This window comes from Schistocerca gregaria, chromosome 1 (genome assembly GCF_023897955.1).
Source record: "Schistocerca gregaria isolate iqSchGreg1 chromosome 1, iqSchGreg1.2, whole genome shotgun sequence".
NCBI lineage: Eukaryota > Metazoa > Arthropoda > Insecta > Orthoptera > Acrididae > Schistocerca > Schistocerca gregaria.
In genome coordinates, this window is record NC_064920.1 from 778,801,031 (window position 1) to 778,807,751 (window position 6,721).

The following is a 6,721-nucleotide window of genomic DNA, read 5'->3' on the forward strand; positions in this document are numbered from 1 at the left end:
AACTACCACTATGTGGGAATTCTGATGGCCGCGTTCACTCCCTGTTCCAGACATTATTCATGGGATTGAGACCAGAAAATTAAGCCAGCCCTTCGATATGCGATAGGATGCCAGAGTATTCGTCAAATGAGAAACCATACCTGCAGCCGCACAAACAAGACTGTGGTCACTTTTGAAGGCAGGCCTCTCCACAGCAAATACACATCATGAAAATGCGTACAAAGGGGAACACTTAGTCACCGAAGATACTGGAATGAACATCATGGTTCATGTTCACGGTAATCTGAATTAGTCAGCCCAAGTTATGGAATAAAAATATACCCCTATAGCATCACAAAAACACCTCTAGCCTGAACCACACGTTACAAATATTGGAAACGCCTCTTGCGAACATCGCAGAACATTGACGCTTGTATCATCTGAAAAGAGGAAATATGGTGACGAGACTCATTGTACGCCTCCAGTCAGCTACTGTCCACTCTTTTTTTTTTTGGGAGGGTGGGAGGGAGGAGGGTGTAGCGAGCGCCAATTGCCAGAGCAGTAATTTTAGTCAAATTTGAAGCCGAATAACTCTCGTCTCTGGTTCTTGATGATTAGAGCCTCTTTATAACCACTGTTCTTGAACCATGTTACTTTGGTGTGAATGGTACTCAGGTGGCTATAATTTCGCACCTTACAAGAACTCAGCCACATAATTTGCTATGATCTACAAACACAATTAGGACTCATGTGATAGGTAGTACATCGTATATATGAATATATAAAGAAGACTGACGTTGTCACGTACGGTCTTGTAAATAATAGTTAACGCTTATTGAATGAAAGGTGACGGAGTGTCTTTATTATAAAAACGGCGTAATTAATGATTGCCTATACTAGTAGAGGCTGGAACGCCAGTGGAAATGAAATGGCTGGCGGAACTGAAGACCTGGGTGGAAGGCCCACACATATGTTTTGGTCCTGCTTAAAAACAGGAAATAGCAAGATGGACGTCGTAGCACCTAAGCGCTGGAGCACAATAGAGTCACGACCCTCCGGTGTTGTAGCCGAACCTGAAGGATTATACTTCGGAAACGCTGAAAATCTTGGACGCAAGTGAGAGGAACGAAGAAGCGGCGCCTCGGAAACCACGTAGGCTGGGTTATTTCCAAGGATTTTTACTCAGAAGCATACGAGCATAGGTATATACTCGCAAACTTTTCGCACTGGACGACAAAAGACTAAAATATGGTTGGTCGGCGTTCGGAAGAATCTGTACAGAGGGACAATATTCTGTTGTTTCGGGAATATGACTCGTTTTCGGACTTACGATGGTGGGGAGCCAAGCCTTGCTGAGAAGCCAGCGCTGGAGAGACGCGGTCTTCTGTTGTGAGCGCCCGTGTGTGACGGTCGCCCGATATCAGCTTTTGTTGATACAGCCGGACTTGCTGCCTTTGCTTTCAGAAGAGTTCATAGTTAGAACTGTACTGTTGCGAACCTATACGATTCTGGACTTCACCTACGGGTTGGAAGTCGTTGTTGTGTACGCAGCGTTCAGTAATTGAGAGCACATCCTCTGCCTATACTTACGTTGAGACGTTTCTGAAGTCCGTCCTTGTGGTTGGGAGTTCCCGTTTCTCGTCTGTAGAACACAGAGAGCAGAAGACAGTATTAGAGTATATCAGTCAGAGGACCGCCTCCTGTCGTCCTAGTACTTGAAAGAGTTTATTTTGTGGCTGAAGTTCTTCCATGAACGCAGACGTGTACGAGAACCATCACTTAGACGCATCTGACGCGGTGCATACGGTTATAGGGGCTATAAGACTAAACAACTGTGGTCACGTAGGAATTGTAGTGTCTTCCTGTGTTAGGGTACATATATGATATCAGTCATTTCGTGTTATTTATATTAGATCGCGCAGTCATAATATTAGGGCAGAGTTGTTCGATGGCTCTGTAATTTTAATTAGGAAATATAAACATTTGTAATAAGGATTGTTTTTAACATGCAATAAATGTATAAGCAGCAAGAACGTTTATCATTTACTAGGATTAGTTGCCTTCATCATTCATTTATGTTTAGATGGTAATTTATAGGATCTGCTTCAGAGGGTAGTCAGACAGGGCCAAATCTTCATTTTTAGCGTTTGTTATTCTCCGTTGCGTATATTCATTTTACACCTGCCTGGAGTATCTTCTCGGACCTTGTCGATATGTTGGACAGTTGGCACTGATACACTTACTAGTCGCCCAATTTCAGTCATGCTGTGCTCATCGGCACGTCTAAACGTGATGGTTCCCCCCTGCCATTCTGCCATGGCCCCACGGCGACCGGTTATATTACAATGTATCCGTACAACCTAATGGTACATATATAAAATTTTACTGCCGTGACGTAAGTCAGATGTAGAGGGTCACTTGACCGCCAATTACCAGTTCTACACTGTGTACAGCGTTCCAAAGTGAGCAGTGTGCTCTTTTAAGGGATGACTAATACTTCGTCCGGTGAGCTTATTAAGTAAATACTGTACAGGGAGTTTGTAAATTAGCTATACAAAAAATAACATTTGATACTGAAAAGAGTAAATAGCTTTCAGACCGTTGAAAAGGCACTCAATGCAGTATATCATCAAATCTTATTCCCACTTAACACTGTTATTTCCCGACAATCCCTCTAGGCCGCATGTGCGAACGAGTTATTCCAACAATCATCATCGAGATGTGTAATGGTGTAGACAGTCCACAGTGTTGTCTGTGGCTTCATGAATCCAAATCCGCTACTACAGTGCAGTAAAATGAATCGTCATAATGTTCGGATATGGGGTGAGCAGTAACTACGTCATGTAATCTAACGTGCACAGCACTCGTCTAAAGTAAATGTTTTTTGTGGTTTAAGTTGTAACAAGACTTACGATCCTTTCTTTTTTGCCGAGTCAACTGTAACTGGCATATAGTACCTGGACATACTTGAACATTTTCTAACGTCTCATTTACGGCAGGATATGGGCACAGAATTCTTTTTCCAGCTAGATGACGTTCCTCCACATTATCATCGTGAAGTTGTCGCTTATCTCCCTAGAAATATATTTACTTGGATTGGACGTGATGGAACAATATCCTGACCACTACGGTAACCTGGTTTAACCCCAATGGACTTCTGTGTTGGGGTTTAATTAAAGACACAATGTTTGTTCCTCTACTTCCGAGAAACCTCGACGAGGTACTGCCGCTATACATGAAGACTTGCTTCATAGGATTTGGCAGGTAACTGATTACAAATGGGACATTCATCGTGTTTCGGAAAGTTGCCGCACTGAACATTTGTTGACAAGATATACTGCAGTCAGTGCTGTATCAGAAATTTCTAAACCTTAAACGTGGTTGCGAAGTACATACTTTAATAAATGATAATTCAGGTGTCTATGAAACCACCTGTAAAGATTGCCCTAGTTATTATATAGGACAGACGGGTAGAGCCATTAAAGCCAGATGCAAGGAGCACCTGTTGGGTACGAAAGGGAGAAATGTTCATAATTCTTCATTAGCTGAACACTTACTTATTTCAGACCATCAGATTTATTCTTTTGAAGGGAGACCAGAGTAAGAAAACAAGTGTAACTAATATTTTCACCTGTCAGGTTGTAACTGTATTTCTAGTATGGCGATCTGAGGAGAACTGTTTATTTAATGTTGAACGTGATAGTACAAAGATGTCTATCGGAAAAAGACGGAGACCTTTGGAAAAAGAAAAACACCTGAATATTCTGGGTGGTTACAATTAAAGTGCAGCTAATCACAGAGGTGTAGCGCGGGCTTCAGTTATCGTATGACAGCAAAAATTGATAGATGTTGTAAGGTGTTAATGCTGGTTTTGGCCACCAAGTATAAAATTTGGCACTGTTAATGCAACAAAGACGTACAGAAATGTTTTCGTATGTAATGGACTAGGTACGGGACGTGGACAGAAAAGGTCAAACAAATGGTAGAAGCACAATGTTGTTATTACAAATCGCCTGTTTCACAATTTATGCAATATGGGCACAAGAGACATCGACAAGATACTGTACAGCATCAGATTTGCATCTGGTGGGCAAAATTGGAACTAATTTTTTTCCACCGTAAATCGGTTCCGCATTACCACATTAGCATATCTACAAAGTTTAGGTACCATAGAACAATTATAACTCACATTTCGTGAGTAGATGCGCTTTAATTTTAAGAACTCGGTTTATCGTTCAGAGGGCAAATAAGTAGTAAGAACAAAAGGTGAAGCTAAAAAGCCGAAGGGAATGTATGGCACTGCTTGACTTGAAGGCAATTTTATACAAAGAGAGCAGGAAACAATTGAAGATAAGATGGACGTAATATAGAGCGAGAAGAATTTTACGCAGCACAGAAGGATCAAAGATGAAAGAAGGTCCCTGCTAAATACCACTACTCTTCAAGAAGAATGTAATAATTCCAATCCAAAAGAAGGAAGGTTCTGACAGGTTTGAATACAACCAACCAGTAGGTCTAATAACTCATGCATTTAGATTATTATACGAATTATTTATAGAAATACGGAAAAACTGACGGAAACCACAATTTGAAAATCAATTTAGATTCTGAAGAAATGTGGATACACGTGAGGCAGTACTGACCAAATGAATTATCTGAGAAGACAGGTTATAGAAATGCAAACATACGTTTATAGCATTTGTAGATATAGAGAAAGCTTTTGACACTCTTTGAACGGCTGAAGACAATAGGGATACACTACAAGTAAGGTTAATTACAACTTGTACTGAAACCAGGAAGCACTTAATAAAAGTCGAAGACATGAAAGGGGAAGCAATGCTTGAAAAGATAATAAGACCTGTTTCAGCCTGTACATTGAGCAAGTAATAAACGAAACCAAAGAGAAATTTGGAAAGGTAGTTAAAGTTCAGGGAAAAAAATAAAAGTTTGGTAATTTGCCAATGATACTATATTCTGTCGGAGACAGCAAAGAACATGGAACAGCAGTTGAACGGGGTGGATAATGTCTTGAAAAGAGGTTATAAGATGAACATCGACGAAAGCTAAGGGGAAGCACTGGAAATAAATCAGGCTTGTTGAGAGAATTAGATTAGAAAATGAAACACTAAATAAAAGTAATATACACACTACTGGCCATTAAAATTGCGACACCAAGAAGAAATGCAGATGATAAACAGGTATTCATTGGACAGAAATGTTGTACTAGAACTGACACGTGATTACAATTTCACGCAATTTGGATGCAAAGATCCTGAGAAATCAGTACCCAGAAAAACCACCTCTGGCCGTAATAACGGCCTTGATACGCCTGCGTATTGAGTCAAACAGAGATTGGATGGCGTGTATATGTACAGCTGCACATGCAGCTTCAACACGACACCACAGTTCATCAAGATTATTGACTGGTTTATTGTGATGATCCAGTTGCTCGACCACCATTTACCAGGCGTTTTCAGTTGGTGAGAGATCTGGAGAATGTGCTGGCCATGGCAGCAGTCGAATATTTTCTGTATCCAGAAAGGCCCGTACAGGATCTGCAACATGCGGTCGTACATTATCCTGCTGAAATGTAGGGTTTCGCAGGGATCGAATGAAGGGTAGAGCCACGGGTCGTGACACATGTGAAATGTAACGTCCACTATTCAAAGTGCCGTCAATACGAACAAGAGGTGACCGAGACGTGTAACCAATGGCACCCCATACCATCACGTCGGGTGATACGCCAGTATGGCGATGACGAATACACGCTTCCAATGTGCTTTCACCGCGATGTCGCCAAACACTGATGATGCTGTGAAGAGGACCTGGATTCATCCGAAAAAATGACGTTTTGCGATTCGTGCACCCAGGTTCGTCGTCGAGTACACTATCGCAGGGGCTCATGTCTGTGATGCAGCGTCAAGGGTAACCGCAGCCATGGTCTCCGAGTTGATAGACCATTCTGCTGCAAACGTCGTCGAACTGTTTGTGCAGATGGTTGTTGTCTTGCAAACGTCCCCATCTGTTGACTAAGGGATCGAGACGTGGCTGCACGATCCGTTACAGCCATGCGGATAAGATGACTGTCATCTCGACTGCTAGTGATACGAGGCCGTTGAGATCCAGCAAGGCGTTCCGTATTACCCTCCTGAACCCACCGATTGCATATTCTGCTAACGGTCATTGGATCTCGACCAACGCGAGCAGTAATGTCGCGATACGATAAACTGCAATCACGATAGGCTACAATCCGACCTTTATCGAAGTCGGAAACGTGATGGTACGCATTTCTCCTCCTTACGCGAAGCATTACAACAACGTTTCACCAGGCAACGCCGGTCGACTGCTGTTTGTGTATGAGAAGCTGGTTGGAAACTTTTCTCATGTCAACACGTTGTAGGTGTCGTTGCCGGCGTCAACCTTGTGTGAATGCTCTGAAAAGCTAATCATTTGCATGTCACAGCATCTTCTTCCTGTTGGTTAAATTTCGCGTCTGTACACGTCATCTTCATGGTGTAGCAATTTTAATGGCCAGTAGAGACAGTAAAGGACTTGGAAGAGCAGTTCAACGGAATGGACAGTGTCTTGAAAGGAGGATATAAGATGAAGATCAACAAAAGCAAATCGAGGATAATGGAATGTAGTCGAATTAAGTCGGTGATGCTGAGGGAATTAGATTAGGAAATGAGACACTTAAAGAAGTAAAGGTGTTTTGCTATTTGGGGAGCAAAATAACTGATGA